Source organism: Hesperophylax consimilis, chromosome 30 (assembly GCF_061612785.1).
Source record: "Hesperophylax consimilis isolate HC1 chromosome 30, BYU_Hcon_1.0, whole genome shotgun sequence".
Classification (NCBI taxonomy): domain Eukaryota; kingdom Metazoa; phylum Arthropoda; class Insecta; order Trichoptera; family Limnephilidae; genus Hesperophylax; species Hesperophylax consimilis.
Window position 1 is genome coordinate 13,101,294 of NC_142865.1, and position 19,146 is coordinate 13,120,439.

The window sequence follows — 19,146 nt, forward strand, 5'->3', positions numbered from 1 at the left end:
AACGAAACTCGAACAAAATATTGCCCGATGGGTTTTCAAACTTTGACAAAGGATAAAACATTGGTGACATGTGGTGAAAATATGAATAATAAATTTTTTATTAAAAAAAAATGTTGCCGGACAGCAAAGTGCCCATAACATTTTTTACTCCAAATGTGCTAAGGAATAGCTGGTTAAAATTTGTCGGGTACGTGCCGATACACCCTGTACATATAAACATATAGACAAGCTACGTGTGTACCTTCAGGCAAAGAAGCTCTGAATTCGCTGTAAAGCTATATAACAAACTCCCACCTAGTTTCAAACAAATTAAATCAATTAATAATTGACATTAAATCACGCAAATATTGTCTTAAGGTATTATTAAAAAAGGAACTGGACTACATTGATGTAATATATTTAGATGAGACATAAAGCGAAAAAACAGGTTCCGCATTTCTCACCTCCAACTGACCTCCAACTCAAGTCTTGGAAGTTAAATTAGAAAAATCTCAGCACAGGATCTCCTAGTGAGGAGGATTTGTATACACGGAGAAAAATCACAATTGCTAGAATATTCAAAATCTCTTCAAAATAATTCATAATTCCGGTTAAAAATGGGATTGCAGACCTTACGAATGAATAAATAGGTTTCCTGGTAAACTTTTAGTAAATTACCATGATTAAATTATCATGATGCCGGAACACGTGTTCATGAAAATCCGAATATTTTTGCAGCACAATGAAAATTGTTTGAATCGTCGTGATATAAGATATAAGGTGAGGTGAGGTGAGGTCAAAAATCGATTTCTCTTCGTGTAAATACGGTCAAAGAACATTAGAAAAAAATGTCTTTAAAATATACATCATCTTACCCAACTCTATAAAAAATTGTGAACTAATTTTCAGATCGCGAAAATAGTTTACATTTTGATGATGATGTGTTGTTTTTATTTATTAATTATAAATAATTTTTCAGTTTTGTCATCGTATTTTGGCCCCAAATCGAAACTAGATAAGATTATCTTTCCGGTGTACGCATTTAAAATAAACATTATTATTTCTAAATAATAAAATTTTGATGTCAAACTTCAAAATGTTGTTAAAAACGCACACATTTTTACTTAATTTTTTATTCCAATTATACTAAAACTGAGAAATACCGATATTTCTAAAACACGTTCGTTTTGTTTGTGGAATTTGTAAGAAAACTGTACCTTCACTTTTATCTCGTTTATATAATAAAACATAAGAAATATTTTTTAAAGTTAAACCGATTGTTACGATAGAGGAGCGAAATATGAATTATTCATTTTGGTTGTTTTACGGATTTTATTAATGGATTCCAGTATAAATATTTGAAGCAAACTGGAAAGAATTATTATTTCTCTCTCTAACGTCAAAAAATCAAGTATTTCGCATGATAGAAAAAGAGATAAAAATACTTTTATAAAATATGGACACCCGGTCATATATGACCCTCAAACGCTGGAGGGATGATCAATATTATGTTGAGAGTACTGTAGAAGTGATTTTAAGAATATGAAAACTGATTATAAATATGGACACCCGGTCATATATGACCCTCAAACGCTGGAGGGATGATCAATATGTGATTGATTCATTTTAAATGTGTAACCATAATTATATGTATATGTATATAAGGATTGTATAAGAACATAGATAACTATGTACCTACTTAAAATAACACAATAAACAATATTATGTTGAGAGCACTGTAGAAGTGAATTTTAAGAATATGACAACTGAATATAAATATGGACACCCGGTCATATATGACCCTCAAAACGCTGGAGGGATGATCAATATTATGTTGAGAGCACTGTAGAAGTGATTTTAAGCATATGACAACTGAATATAAATTATTGTTTATTATAGTAATTATGCTCACTTCAAAATTCAAGTCAAAAGTGAAACAGAAAAAACTGCGCTATGGAAATGTTACGTTATTATTATTATTTTTTTATCATATAATATTGATTACATTTTAAGATTTTGACTGTCCAACTAGGAAGGATTCCCGTTTCAGGACAGTCAAATTTACAGGTTTCAAGTTATCCTAGACGAATACAGGATTTAAGACTAGCTAAAATAAGAATGTTAAAACGAAGATACATAAAAAAGATACATAAAGATACATAGAGGCGTTCGTGATTTCAAATTACATTTTTAGTATCATTTTGGAATCAGTCCTGCCTAGATCCAACAACCAATTTGTCACTCTTGGACCGAAGGATGACAATTCACACAGTTTCAGCTGAGAGGGGATTTTATTATATATTTTAGGACCGAGATATGAGAATATTTTTTGATAAGCCGCTCTGTTGTTGTTGGAACAGAAAGGTTATTTCTTCATTATTATTACTTATTCATTATTACAGGAAATCATTACGAAGAATTTAAGTTGAGATTAGTTTTTCCAAAATGATCGAGGCTATTAAGAATAATAACATATGTACATTCTAGCATCACGTTCATCAATCAAATCCATTGCACATATAGAGTAGTGATCGTTGAACCAGTGGATGCAATCTGTTACAGACATTAATTGATAATATTTTGACTAATCTATAGTTAGTAATAACGTAGATCATTGTAGAAATTAATTATATATTTGTACATAGCCTTTGAGTTGATTATGCACAAAAACGGCGCTATACAAATCATTCAAATGATTATTATAAGTTAGGTCCCCACAGGTGTTGAAACGTGTTTTAGTGATAAAAATTTTAGGACATGATCTTAGTATTTTTTTTAATTACTTATTTTTTATACTAAATAATATTATTATTTTATAAAACAAAAACAACAAAAAAACAGTTTAGTTTAAAAAAAGTTCTTCTGTGTAATTATTACTACGCGTGAAAGCTGTTTTCGCTCTTAGTTATAGCAAATAGAAGTTCTTAGTTAAAGTACAGTACCCTACTTAGCGATGGTAATAAAAATATTGAATTTCACCATGCTGTGCTTTTATTATGATACCAATGATCCCTAAACGTTGTATTACTCAGTAAAGGTTCGGAGAAAAGAGAAAAGGCGAGATATTAACAAACATTTGAAAATAATAAAAAAAATTCAAATGGTCAATCTTCACAAGCACGGTTTATTTTAGAACCTAGATAAAAATACATGTTTAAAACTTCTTTCAAAAATCTTCATCATTAAACTTTAAAGCAAAGCTTAGTGCCAAATCACTATTTTGATTAATCTTTGTAACGAATTGGTGTACATTATGAATAGCAAAAAATATACTTTAGATAAATTAAAGGTTTTCCTATCTTTTCGCTTGAGTAGAATACAAATAATAAAAAATTTCCAATTGAAAACGATTTTTTTTTGTATGAACGCATAAAGGACACAACTTTTTAAAAATACAGTATTATAGCTAATATTATCTGTGACAGTTTCACTCGATTAACTTTTTTGATTTCTTATTTAATTATTTACAAAATAAATAAAAACCAGTTTTGTGCTTGAAATCGAAAGTTACTAGACTCCGTTTGTCAAGCGATTTTAATGCCTATTACCTACAATATAAGGTATACCAAGAATATACACATTTTTTGCTTGACGTAAACGTACACACAAAATATATTATTTAAATTATGTTATCGTACACATAAAAGTATATTATATAAATTATGAAAACGTACACACAAAAGTGTACTATATAAATTACGTAAACGTACACATAAGAATATATTACTAACATTATGTAAAAATACACAAAAAGTACATTATATAAATTATGTAAACCTACATATAAGAGTATATAATATATATAAATTATGTAAACGTACAGATTAGAGTATATTATATAAATTATGAGAACGTACACATAAAAGCCTTTAAAAGACGTAAATAAAAATTATAATTTTATATCTACCTAAATTAGTATCTTTAAAATTGAAGGGTTGACTGCTACCCTGCAGATGCGAATGGATAGACTGTACAGTGTACAATACAGAAATATAGTATAGTACAATAAGCAATAATAGGCCACCGTGGGAATGTTAGATAATGGCAAGGACCGTTTAGGCAGGCGGTCTTTGAATTTAGGGGATGAATTAACATGTTATTGCGAGCAAAGCTAGTTGTTTGCCGTTGTAAACTGTTTGTAAAGTTTCACTTGTGTTTGTGTTCACGTCCGACGGCATTTTATAGAAACGAAAGTATTTTTTAGGTATGGGAAAGTAATATATTGTGATTTTAACATAATTATAACAAACAGTTTAACTAACTGAATTTCGCAGTCTTTTTTTGATCAATTAGCTGAGAGATTAAAAATATATAACAGATTATAAAACTGACTAGTTTATAGCCGAGTTGTCCAAGCGTCGGTTTCGTATTCAGGTAACACGTGTTCACGGTAACACATCTACTGGCAACTTGCTCCATTATTTTATTCTTATTTTCCGGGAGGAGTCAGCGCTAGCGGAAATCGGAAAAACACTCTCGTCCAGGCCGTCGCGTCGCCCAATGTTAGGGCGCGCCCATTCACCATACATAGAGAATTTCTCTCAAGCCAACGTAGTATAAGGACGGGTTGTTTCGGAGAATTTGAACAATTTATCAAATTTCAACGTTCATTTTCGGGTTCTGTGAAAGTCCTATTCAAGTTCTGTTATTATATCATTGTAGGCTAGTTGCTTGACACAACTGAAATAAAAACAGAACTTCAAAAAATCTTTCATAGAACTTGAAAATGAACGTTGAAATTTGATGAATTGTTCAAATTCTCCGAAACAACCCGTCCTAAGTGTTAAATATGTTATAATTTATATGCATTTTATATTCTATATTCAATTTTATATCTTGTAATTCATCTATACCTATTATGTACGTTATTATATATAGCAGACAGAGTGCACCCATCGCTATGTTCAGGTGAAATTTTCTCTATTTTTATTATAATTTTTTAATGATAAACTAATGTTTATAAGATATAGTTTTATGCATAGCATAACGGATAACATTTTATTATAAGCAATAATTAAATAATCATTAAAAACAATAATATTTGACAAGTCAAAATATTTCACCAACAAATGTAGATATAATATGTCTCGACGCCATCTAGTGGGAAATTTAGCACTAACAAAGCCTTTCCTACAAAAATAAAGTTGGCTGTTTACAGGTGAAAAAATATAATAAGCAGTAATTGTTGATTGAAGTACTAGCGAATTATTTGGCGTGTTGGAAATAAGCTGACGTGGCTCAGTGGTCCAAAACGTCTGACCGGACGTCAGAAGGCGCGGGTTCATTTCCCGTCGGCGGCATTTATTTTTAATAGGGAGATATTTTCAATTTGTATTGATATTTCAGGTGATTTATTGCTTATAATAATTTGTCTATTTTTATTATCATTCAGCGTTTAATGATGGAATTAGGGAAAATCCAAATATTGTCAGGTTATTCATAACCTGGGAGTGGTTATTTTCCTTTGAATATTTTTGAAACAAAATTTCACAAGTAAACCTTTACATAGGTATCTACTTGAAAATATAAATCACATTATCCCCGTTAAGAACGGGAATGTTAATGCAATCACATAAAAAAATTATATGTGACGGAAAAAAAGATTAAAAAAAAGTCACCGCCATGACAGTGTTTTACCACTGCCGTGACCAGGAGTCGAACCTGGGTTACCACGGCCACAACGTGGGGTCCTAACCACTAGACGATCACGGCTATCGGCGACTGTAAGAAACACGACAATTTGTTACTATATTCAGAGAAATTGCGCAATGTAAGTCGGGCGTGACCAAAACGAGACCTGATTATACGATATCGAGTTATATTCACGGTCATAGTAAGAAAGTAGTCTGTTGCGGTAATCATGACTTGCCGTTGGGAGCGTTTAATAGTTTTAGTTATTTTGAAACAAATAGAGTCTGTGGTCGTGTGTTCGAATCTCAGCGCGATCAATTTTTTTTTAAAGAAATAAATTTAAATATATATTAAATATAATTTAAATATTTTTTTAAATATTCCCGGTTTACGAATAACCTGGCAATATGTGAAAATCTTTTACTACCATAACAGTAAGCGAAAAATACTGCTTTTGACGTGATGGAGGACTACATGAATAATTTTTACGCCATAGGATAAATTAATCTTACTGATATAAATCTGGTTAAATTATTCGGTTTCCTATTAAAAACCGGACTGCAGGCCTTTAAGGCGATGTCATACGTAGTAATGCAAAATCATGTGTTTTTGGTTTGAAAATTTGGTCACCTAGAAATGTTTCAGATGCTTTAATTAAATACTGGGAGTAGAATACATCTTGGCCTTTGAAATAATCTAGTATTTTTTAGATAAGTTTTTTTATAAGCCCAGAAAAATAAATAATCTAAAGGCCTATGAAAACTGCTTTAAAGTTCAAAATCTCCTACTTACGAACCCATTTTCGGTTTTGATTTTATTGTATAATGTGGCAAATTAAGTAATTTATAAAATGATCGGAAAAAATTTAAATATTTATCCCTGAACATCCACAAAATAAAATAAAAGGCATTTTTGGCCATGTTTTTTTCTTGTATAAATCAAAACAGGCGGATGGTGTTAAGTGGGAATTTAAACCTTATCGCCATCTACGTAAGGGTTGTTATTGATAGCGGCTCAATTTAAAATATTGCACGACGTAGTGCATCGCCTTAACGAATGAATGTACAGATTCCCTAATAAAGTATCATGTAAAAGCGAATGTTTTATAAGGACGGCGGAACACGTGTCATACAAATATTGATAGTGATATTGTAACATTCCGTCGTAATATTTATTAGGAAAAGAACACGTGTTCTTGATATATTCTGAATGATTAATTCTTTATCAGGTAATTGGCATGATATCATTTTCTTTTTAACCGGATCATTTTTCTCCGTGTGCAAAGTGCATTCCATACAAATTTGAATGGAAACAAATGTTTCATTTAGCCTAGCCTCCAGTGTTCCGTCTCACTTAAACCCATCTGAAATTGTAGACCTCCATCCCAATTGAACATCGAAAGGACGTTTTATATGGAAAAATATGCCCAAATTGGGCAAACATTATGATCACGAAAAATGCTCTTGTGTTATTCTTTATTAAATGGCTTACACAAACATTTACGTACAATTATTGAACCAGAAAATCACGTTAAAGGGATTAACGCTTGCAACAAGGTATCACTTCTACATACATAAACACACTCTTCACCACAATCTACAGATCTGCTCTGATGATGTACACTGTAACGCTATCTGAAATGTTGTCATTGGCTAAATAAGGAGTAAGCGATCATGGTAACACATAAATCATGCGTTAGGTACAAATGATTATCTTTATTAAAATTTACGTACCTACCTTAAAAAGAAAGCAGTGTATCATGTAAAAACAAAAATATATAATTTGACATGGAAAATATCAGCGTTCCGTATACATAAAATTAATTGAATAAAGCACTTAATTATCCCATCAAATTATTACCACTTCACCGGACATCCGAGAGAGGGCGGAAATTTCCAAAAGAGTGAAAGTGTCCACGGCCGGAAATGGCGGACCGGGAGGAAAGGGACCGGAAACAAAAAATAAGAACGTCCACTGGCGAAATTAATTAGAAGCTTTGTCCGTAACGATCACCGAAGAGATAAATCCATAGAAATTCACTGTGGACATGTCGGTCAGCCGGAAGTAAGGTCAATTTTACCTTAATTCGGATAAAAAAGCTGCACGACAGAAGATTGGTATCTAATATCATTTTTCTTTTTAAAACCATTAATTCACTTATTGACTGCCCTGCATTATTGCAAATGTTATCATTTCATGTTCCTTAGTGGCGGCTCGTGACTTTTGGGTGAACGAAAGTTCTAATATTACAAAAAATGGCATTATTGATGTTGTTGTAGCTGAACACGATTTTTTTTTCGAAAAAGCGATTTTTTTAATAAAGATTTTAAGGGAATCCGTACGGCGAACGGCCAAACTGAAATTTCCTGAAAATCTTCATACAAAAAATAGAATTATCAAAAAAATAAAAATAAATAGTTTTTAGCTACAACAACATCAAAAATTTCATTTGTTATAATATTAGCACTCTAGTACACCGAAAAGTCACGAGCCGTTCCTGGTAGAGTCAAACAATCAAAAAATATATTTTACTGCAGCAATAATGTCAGTTACATTTGGTTTATAAACTCCCCAAGAGTTATATACTTAGAGGCGCTATTGCATACTAATATATTATCGAAGAAAGCAAACACTTTGTGGCTTCACAGGATATAAATTTAAAAAAAAACTTTTTGTTTTAAACCACTTTATTTGAGTTATGTAGGTCGACAGGTTGCAGTAGCACTCAACCTTATTCAGGACAATGGAAATATAAACTGCTCGAGTGTAAAATATATAACTCAAATAAAGTGGTTTAAAACAAAGTAAAAAAAAACAACTACCAATATCTTGTTGAAACGCGTTCCACTATTAGAAGGCGATAAGCGGTGCGCGTAAACCGGATTCGGTAGTTTTGGTTAGAGACCTGGGAGAGTTGAAGGTCAATTGAAGGTAAAAAAATGGAACCCATTTTTTCGATTCATGTCTCATCTAAATATAATACATCAATGCTTATACCACGCACACACAGCTTTATGCAGAAGTAGCAGATCTTTTGAATTAAGTTATTATTTAGCATTTTGCTTCCCATAGACTGATTGTAAGTTTTAATTATTAAATTTAGTTTTCACATTAGTATGTTGACACTTTTTATCGTTTTGTAATCTTTTGTTGGTAATTCTTTTTTATTCTGTATTTAAGAGTACTTGTTTATTTATTTATTGCATCTCACTATACATAAAACACTTTTTTTCACATAAAAATCAACCTCACTAGGACTACGCCTGTATCGAGGTTAACAATTTACATTTGAGTGAAGCAAACATAAAGTAATTCTACATACAAACACAAAATATTTCAAAATTAAAGAAAAAATAAGTATTAGATGTGTTACCAGATGGGTAATTTGACAGTATGTTGTAACAATATTTGAACCATAACAATCATTAATCATTATTCAAAAGAAGAAGCAAAGTAGATAATAAAGACAGATAGGGTAACATTCAGTTTTTAGCAAACAGGATATATAATAAAATCATATTATTTAAGAAAGGACAAGGATGAAAAAATATTTAATACTTGAAATATTTAATAATACTTGTACCATTAGTAAATAAATAAAAAACTGGTTAAAGATTTTCATATATGGAAATTTGTCCTTAAACAAAATTCGTACTTATTTATGTCATGGGATTAACCTTTTCAGAGGATTTTCATTCGTTTATAACTACTGTTGAGATAAAAAATAGATAAATTGTGTTGTGGGCGTGTCCAAGTTATCTCAATTTTATCTTTCTTCGGATAAAATTAATCGAACATCTTCAAATATCACAAATTTCGTTGTTGAACAGAGAACAGTAAATTTCATTGATCTGCCGAAAAGTCTTATAACTGGCGGTACAAGTTTTTTTTCAATATAAATTTCAATAGATTACACTCCTAGTGATTTATATTTTCAGTAGTAACTACATTGGCCGCTTGACGAATAGATTTTTTTTTATAATCTGGCAATATATGAAAATTTCCTACAAGCATCACAGCAAGCGATAAATTCTGATTTTGACGTGATGGAGGACTACATTAATAATAGTTACGTCATAGGATAAATAAAACACGGAGAAAACTTACTGATATAAATCTGGTCAAATTATTCGTTTTCATGTTAAAAACAGGACTGCGGGACTAACGAATGAATTAGCAGAGTTCCTAATAAAGTATCAGGTAAAACCGAATGCTTTATGAGGACGGCGGAACACGTGTCATATAAATATCAATAGTGATGTTAAATGATATTGTCTCGTTCCGTCATTATATTTATAAGGAAAAGAACAGATAGATTTCAATAGATTACACTTCTAGTGATTTATCTTTTCAGTGGTAAAAACGCTGGCCGCTTGACGAATAGATTTTTTTTTTAGATTTGTAAATAGGACACGAAACGCGATAAAGTGATAATGAAGACGTTTTTTCAAACGACGAGGCAATCGTTAGGAATGTAATGAATATACTTGAGGATTGATTGAAAGAATAAAGGGAAAGAGAGGGAAAGAGAGGAAACGGGAGAAGGCTTGGGGAATTGAAGGAATTAGGAAGTTTAAAAACGTTTTGTAGAAGAAAAGAAATCGTTTAACGTTGAATCGAATAATTTTGTGCCATATTAACGTTTTTTTTAAGAATTAAGTTATCCGTTTAATATTACAATAATAAAAAAAGAGAGGTAAGATCCTTCGCTTTTTTGCTCAAAGGTCTGGGTTTGAAGGCTAACAATGTGGTTTTCTTCAATAATAATTTCGATGGCGTGTCTCTATGTTAGCTCCGGTTCAATGACCTTTTAGAACTACGATTTGCTTTGATTTTCAAAATTAGATAACAGAGAAGTGATAAAAAAGGTAAGAAAATTATTTTATTAATTAAGAATTCTATATTTGAAATATGCATTTTTTTGTTTAAATTTCTGATCGTCTTTGGAAAGGGTGATAATGATCCTGAGGAAAATACATTATAAATATCCCGTGAGTTTTAAAAGGTCTGCGCAATAAATTACAATAACGTTGCATGGTGGAAGATATTCTCCGTATTTTCCTGGTAAGAAACCATAATTGTGTATGTACCTAAACGTTTGAAAAATGACTTAATGTTTACTGATCAGATCTGAAAAGCAAGGTACTCTCCAATTTTCTCTATCTTATTTTATTAGTTTATTAGCTTTTTTCCCAATCGAGGACTCTTGCGCGTTAAAATGAAACATTGAAAACAAAATTTCGACTTAAAATTATATAGATTTCACTTACCCAATGTGATAAAGCAATAAAAACAACATGTCACTCTGCTGAACGAAATGATGGTGATATATCTGGAACTTACCTGGAACAAAAAAAATATATTTTTATTCAAAAGCTCTTAAATCACATCCATAAGACGACACATAATTACAGGTAAGTTCATCGGGTATGAGATATTTCATATTTTACCCGCTTAATATAAGGTGTCCAGTGGTAAAGTGCACTAACTTAACGGGATGTTATTCTACAAGATAATATAAATAGAAAAGAAACATAACTTTCATCGAAATGCCATTTTTTAAGGTAGTTTTCCGCTGAAAAAAGTTGAAGTGTTTGTATGGAAAAATAATTATTCTACTATGGAAAATATTGTATGTAATTTCGAATAAAGTTATTTTTATTTCATACTTCTACCATCGTGTAGAATCACTTCCCGAAGTTCCCGAAGAAAGAAACCCTGTATATATATATCTATAAACTAATAAAATATATTTCCAATTAGAAAAAATTATATTTACAGAATTATGAACACAAACACTTACGAATGGGGAAATACAAGCGCGTCATTAATAGTGTAATGGGCGTTTTGCAAGATGGTTTTGTGCATATTTTTTCCCATACTATGGAAATTATACATGAGGGTATATGTCATTTAGCTTTACCGTTGCCATCAAAAAATCATAAAAAAATGCACAACAATTCACAATACCGTACAGTAAAACACGTTAACAATCTATCTTTCATTTATATAAATGATAGTTTATGTGTGTCTATGGCGGGTGGGTGGCATTTGATTTTTATGCCAACCTATAATTTTATGGAGAGATTTATTAAATTTTGCTCACTCGTAGTTCAAAACAAGGGAGAGGTCGTTGTCTAAATGAAGTTTCGAAAAACTCTGCAAAAAAGCCCGGGTCATAGGTACCAGTAAACCAACATTATAATCTTTTTATAAATATAAAACTAAATAAACATGCTACTTTACCACATGAAAAAGTTACGTAAAACAGTGACACAACAGATGTCAAATAATGTCCGCCAGCTTTGAAAGCCTGGCAATATAAAGATAGACTCACGGAACTAAGATTACCAACGTTAAAAGAAAGATGATAAAGGGTAGAATTGATTGAGACTTTCAAAATTTTATCTGACATTATTATGTAGTTGCCCTGGCATCCAAGAAATCTTCACCACCAACACAAATAAAAATACACTTTGCATCCAATCCTTGCAAATAGAGTAGTGGAAGAATGGAACAAACTTCCACAACATGTCATCAATGCTACAAATATAGAGTATGAGAGCATGGAACAAACTTCCACAACATGTCATCGATTCTACTAACTTAGAGTAGTGGAAGCATGGAACAAACTTCCACAACATGTCATCGATTCTACTAATATAGAGTAGTGGAAGCATTGCACAAACTTCCACAACATGTCATCGATTCTACTAACATAGAGTAGTGGAAGCATTGAACAAACTTCTACAACATGTCATCGATTTTACTAACATAGAGTAATGGAAGCAATAAAAACAAATTTCCACAACATGTCATCGATTCTAACAACATAGAGTAGTGGAAAATCATTGAACAAACTTCCACAACATGTCTCCGATTCATATAATATAGAGTAGTGAAAAGCATACATAACATAAACCAATTTAAAGCTCTATTGGATTCTTATTTGGAGAGAAGAAAGGATTAACTTATTTGTAATTACTGTAAAACTTATTGTGAAATCAGATATGAGCGCATCAGCAGAATTTTGCCTGCTATGATAATAAACTTAAACTATACGAAAATCGGTACTAAAATACAAAAATCCTTTTTTTAATCCCGAATCCATAACATGAAAGTCTTTTCCCATATGGAAACTTAGTGGCGATATTATTTATTTATTAATTAGAGCCCCTTTTCGGGGGTTTTACATATGAATATTAAGAAATATACATTATTTATTGTACATTCGAACTGCTTCATTAACAACATTTTATATTTGTTTAAAGATAAATTAAAGATGTCCACTGACTTGGTATAATTTTTTCCCTCCAATAGTATTCTCAGCAAAAAGGAGTACATATGGTAGTTAGTCCCAGAATTTCTGCACTGAAATAAATCCTGACTTCTAGTATTACGTTGTGGAATCCGGAAGCTTATCTCACCTTGTTCTTTATAGCATGTGCTGTAAGCAGTTGGGACTCTTATCGCTACCAACACATAAAAATCTTGCAAAAATCATAACAAGTCAAAACATTTTTTTTTCACAAAAATCAATCTTCGTATAAAATCCATTTATTTTTAAACACTTCACATTCACGCCGGCGTAATCTAAACACTTGTCAGTCGGATAAATGATAAATCCACGGGCGATCCGATGGCGAGAACAGATAGAGAATTAACCACCTGGAGTATATTTTTTTGATTGATAATCAGATCGCGGGAAGAAACGTGGTCAAGGAAAACATGAAAGCCATTTGGCTGAGGGCCAATGGCTCGCAATGAAAAAAAAACAAGAGATTTCTTCCTACAGACACGAGAAATAATATATTATTTCACGTATTATTCTTATTAAACTACATTCTACAATTTTTGTTTGTTTGACGGAGGTACAAATCACAATACATAATGACCTGTTTGACGGTTTTCGTTACGATCGAGTTATACACGTGGACGTAAATAAATACCAAAATAACATTTTATAAATTCGTATCAGTTCGAATTCTGATTTATACCTGATTTGAAGCAAGCTTTTCAAATCTCAGCTTACATTTATAAAGCACGTCATCATTAATAACTTTTTAGTTTTTGTTTCTGAACGTTTACTTAGATGTGTGAAAAAAAATCATACACGTAGTAGGAAAAAAGCACGAAGTACGTAAATCAAAAATACAGTCTAAAAAATAAAGATAAATAGATGTAAAATTAACTAAAAATAACCTTGGTAAGTATATCATATTTTTACATATATTTTACGAAAGACTTGTTGCTTCCTTTGCGGTTTTTGAAAATTGTGTTTTAATAAACAGGCGGTTTTCTGTGCACGTAAGTTTTCACTAACTACTCATAATAAAGTTTCACCTGTTGTAACTCGAGGTTTGTCTCGCCTACTCTTTAAATAAAAACTCCGAGATCAACAAAACACTTATTTGAGATAGACAGAACGCTATAAAAATCTTCCAAATATGATTATCATAAATTTGTGGAAGCGAAAACTATCCTCAAACGGAGAGCTCTGGCAAAATAAAAATTGACAGTCTATCTACATGAAAAAAAGGGCTGAAAATACGTAAAATACCAAATAAGTATGGAAGCCGAACGCTGGAGTACTGTGTACCAGTGATTTTTAATAAGCTCAAAAATAAATTTGCTTTTGCAGAAAATAAGAGTTTAAGCATGAAAACTGTAAAGATGCGGCTTATAAATGAAAAATCTGTATATCTATAAAAAATAGAGTAAACAAAGAAGAAAAGGAAAGACATTATTTGAAAGTTTTAATTCTAATATAACTGAATGTATTTATTTTTTTTTTCACTTACAAGCTTTTTATTTCCAGAAAAAAAAAAAAAAACATTTTTCATTTAGTTAACTAGAATTTTTATTCTATTGCATTGTGCTACAGTACGATGTTATTCACTTTCAATGTGTGTTATCGTATTGTGTTAATTTTGAATATGTGTTATCTGTGTGCTATATTGTCTTGTAATGTACGTTATCGTATTGTCATTCAAAGTGTTAGTGTACTTGGGACGCTTTAGTGAGTTCTATGATTGTATGATCGTATTATTTTATATAAATATTGTATTAGAATTGTATATTGAGATAGAACCTGCAGACAAGCAGCCATGTGGCAGCTTCGTGGGACTATCTATACATTGGCAAAAAAAAGAGTGTAATTATCAGTCAATAAAGGTCAGCTTAAAAAAAAAAGTTAATTTTTTGGAATAACTTAATTAGTAACACCTCAAATTGTAATATTTAATTATTGACGACAATGTTACCGACAATATACGGACCTATCTTTTTCTCATTTTCTTGTTCAAATTTACGTTTAAAAATTGCTAACACTGTCTTCAATAATTGCTAATTTTCTGAGATTTTCACGGGTATTACATTGATTTAATTTTGGGTTATTGTGCCGTGTTACGCTACCTCCTCTTTAAGTTCCTAGTTACGCTGTCGGAAACGAGAAGGCTAAAGAGGAAGGTAGCGCGCAACACGGCATTAAATAAATAACAATAATGCAATTTCATAATATTTATTCAATATTTTTACCAATTGCATAATTTCGCAATTACCAGTTAATTATATAAATGAAAATTAAAATGAATTTGCAAATATACTCAAAACCATAAAGCAGCTTTCGTTTTAAAAAGATTTCTTAACGTGCGCAATTTAGCAAACGGGAGCGTGTTTTTCATTATTTGTGTTTTAAAATTATAAATTAGGTGAGTAAAAACGTATTATTAATTTCCCAACTTGTAGAAAGCTAATCTAGTGCGCTTTAATTAATGGTACACTCAAGTTTACGCTTTTTAGTTTCGTGTTTCCAGCTTCTAACGATTTTTCTCCATCTCTGTAGTCATGGCTACCGCTAATGCATCAGCCTCGAGCTAGATTACCACAACTCCCGCTTTCTGCTTTACAGTGTTGCTATAACATCTTTTATAGCAACCAATATACCCTATTCGATATTCCCGCTCGCTCGCCTGTAGCAGGGCTGAGCAATGCGGGGTATTTTCAAACGGAAAACGACAAATTTATCAAAAAAAGAGAATACTTCTTCTAACACAGCTAACTTATTTTGTGGCACCATTTTAACTGAAATTAATAAAATACTTAGTTTTTACCAATTTTATTGTTTATAAATACCAACACCAACATGTTTCATGAGCAACGCTCACTTCTTCAGGGTTTTAATAATACTAATTATAAATAATAGACATAGACAATGGTTTCATTAAAAAATAATAGACATAGACAATGGCAACAATGAAAAGATGAGAATGGATAGTGGAAAGAGAAGCAATATGGAACAATTTACAAAGGGAATAGGTTTAATATTGGGTCATTTAAAAATAATTTTTGATTGTTAATAATATTCAATTTTACATTCACACTCTTTCTAATCTCTAAAATTTCTATTTTATCCAACTGAATGCCATTGACATTACAATGTATTAATTCTATTTCACTATTGAAGTTAAAGGTATGACTAGTTTCCAAGTTTCGGAGTTTGCCAACCATTTGTTGGAAATCGGATGTTTGGTGCGGTTTATGGTCCGGCGGAGTCATTGGACCTTACTTTTTCGAAAATGAGGCTAGAGCAACAGTTACGGTGAATGGATTGCGCTATCGAGAGATGATTGATGATTTTTTTTTATTGCCGGAATTGGATGGTATTGATCTGGACCACGTTTACTTTCAACAGGACGGCGCTACGTGCCACACGAGCAACGAAACCATCTTTTACGATTGAATATCAAAATAACACCTCTTATTGGTAAACCCTGTACTACTGTGAATAAATAACAAATATAATATTTATTTTTATTATTAACTCTTTTATTGCTTCATAACAATTTTACTACACACAAATTGTGAACAATGTATAGAGATATAATTTTTGGTCACATAGAATATGGATATTATGTACAGTAAACAAATTTAGAGAAAACTCTCAATCAATATAGTGTACGGAAAAAAACCAGTTTCTTTATAAACAAGTTGTGGACAATTGTTTCGCCTTCTGAAGGCGTTATAAAACTGTCTGTAACCCAATCTGTAAGACCTCAAAATCCAAAAAAAAAAAATTCATTCTATACTAGTAGAAAAGTCAATAGATTTCGCACATTCAAGAATATATTTAACCAAGACACTATCTAGAATGCATGTGGTTCGTGTAGAATCCTGCAACTCATACATAAATAATTGTAAGCCAATAGAAATAGTATGAAACAGTTAAAAATGACGAGAGATAATATGGTTGAATTAGCTTAGCGGTCAGAGCAGTCTACTGTATTCTGTATAGATTTTTTTTAATGTTTCGTGTTCACCCCTACCGCTACAAGCTACAAACCACATCCACCAGTGCAGCATCAATACTAATTAATCCATCGTACGAATGGGCGATCCGTCTTGCCGGGTAATAAATACAGCCCCCGCAAGTGGCACGAGGAGACTCGGTTACTCTACTAGCGTGCTACTGGGCCACCCTGGCCACCCGCCCTACTGCCACCCCATCCACCTGCCCTATTGCCACCCCTCATTCTACCACCCCACTACAACTCTACCCACTGAAAAAATACAACGACAGAATTGTTGCAGGCGTGTCTGTGAGCCCGAAAAAAGTTAAGGTAAGTCTCTCGACTTGCGCGCCGAAGGTCGCAGGTTCAAATCTCGGCGTACGCAAGTAAATTTTATTTAATTAATTTGTGTTATTTCACAATTTATTCATTTAAATTAATAATATTAATAATAATAATAATAATGTTTATTTCAGCTGGACAGAGCGGTGTGTGCAATGCTCTGCCCGCCATAAAAGTTTACATTTAAGTTGATACATAAAAATAAAATGAATAAAGATATAAATAAAAATAATAAATAAAAAAAAAAAAAATAAAAAAAAAAAAAAAAAAATAAAAAAAATAAAAAAAAAAAAAAAAAAAAAAATAAAAAAAAAAAAAAAAAAAAAAAATATATAGTATACTTGCGGCACGTTCCAGAGTGGAATATACTCTCAGTATCGCCCTGGTGTAAGACCACCATTGAGAATTGAAAAGTTGCTTGAAGTGACTTTAGCCGTGTTTAGTAACTAGATCTGAATACCCAGGTACTCCCCCGCCTTCCTCTTCTCCATTTCCTTCCCCTAAAACACTACCTTCAGCCTAACAAAGTACGCCGATTGGGGACGCCAGTCTCATTGGCTCCAAAATTATTATACAGGGTGTATCGGCACTAACCCGACAAACTTTAACCAGCTATTCCTTAGCACATTTGGAGTAAAAAATGTTATGGGCACTTTGCTGTCCGGTAGCATTTTTTTTTCAATTAAAAACAAAAAAAAATCCACACTACATCACTGTCATTGGCATTGCTTTTCGTGTTCATCAGCTGTTATAAGCAAGTATGTCGAAAAGCGTCTTCGCTCTTTCGCACACACTAAATAATAATAGTGAGACGAATGGTGCCGTGCCATTTCGTTGTGATTGTAAAAGCGCGCCAATAGTTACACACGTACATTATTCAACGGAATTCGAATAAAATATTGCCAGATGGGTTTTCAAACTTTGACAAAGCATAAAACAGTGGTGACATGTGGTGAAAATATGAATGATAATTTTTTTATTAAAAAAAAACGTTACCGGACAGCAAAGTGCACATAAGATTTTATACTCCAAATATGTCAAAGATATTAGAAGAACGAGATATGCTATGTTGTCCGTCGGACCGTAGGCGGAGTACTACCTAATTAGGGTACTTTGAACGGTATCGGGACGTGTACGCACAGAAATCTGTTCTATGTATTAGTGCGGCTACCTTAGCGTAAGCGAAGGTGTGCAGTAGTATTGGTGAACAAAACCGGCGACACTCGGCAAAACAATTCCACACAGTACGAACTGCTCATAGCACATCTCGTTCTTCTAATATCTTTGAAATAATTTTTTGTATTTCTTTGGCATTCACTATGTAACAATTTCTAGACATTTTTTGTTTTTAATGAGTTTTTTTATTCACAATGTACATTTGTTACGTATAAATTTTTTATAAAATTAGCGACCGGTTTCGACACGTCCGTGTCATTAACTAGCTATTTTAAAACTAAATTTTTAAGTGCAGAAATATGGGGTTTTATTTAGTTTGGTTCTTTGGTGGGAGGGGATTTGAGGGAGGGGGAGGGGGTTGAAAGGGAAGTGGAGGGAGGAGTCAAAATAACGGGGAACATTGTCAATAGAGGTGATTTGCAAGGTGCTATTATTTTATTTACTATATTAATGCTTAAATTAATTTTCTTGTTGATTTCTAATGTTTCTAATGCGCACAAATTAAAATATTTATTAATGTTAGAATGTTTAAACTTAGTTTTATCCCGGTTAAAGCTATGGCCTGTCTCTATCAAATGATTAGCGAACTCGGAGAAATTATTATTTTTTAAACATAGTTCGTGTTCCCTAATTCTGGTTTTGAAATTTCTTGTAGTCATACCTACATACTGGGAGTACAAGAAATTTCAAAACCAGAATTAGGGAACACGAACTATGTTTAAAAAGGCAG

At 31.9% G+C, this 19,146-nt stretch overlaps 1 non-coding gene across 1 annotated transcript; it reads right to left on the reverse strand.

Moving 5' to 3' along the window:
• Positions 1-5,619: 5,619 nt before the first annotated feature.
• TRNAH-GUG (transfer RNA histidin (anticodon GUG)) lies at positions 5,620-5,691 on the reverse strand. Its single transcript has one exon. It is a non-coding gene; the product is annotated as a tRNA-His (tRNA).
• Between the last annotated feature and the right edge of the window lie 13,455 nt (positions 5,692-19,146).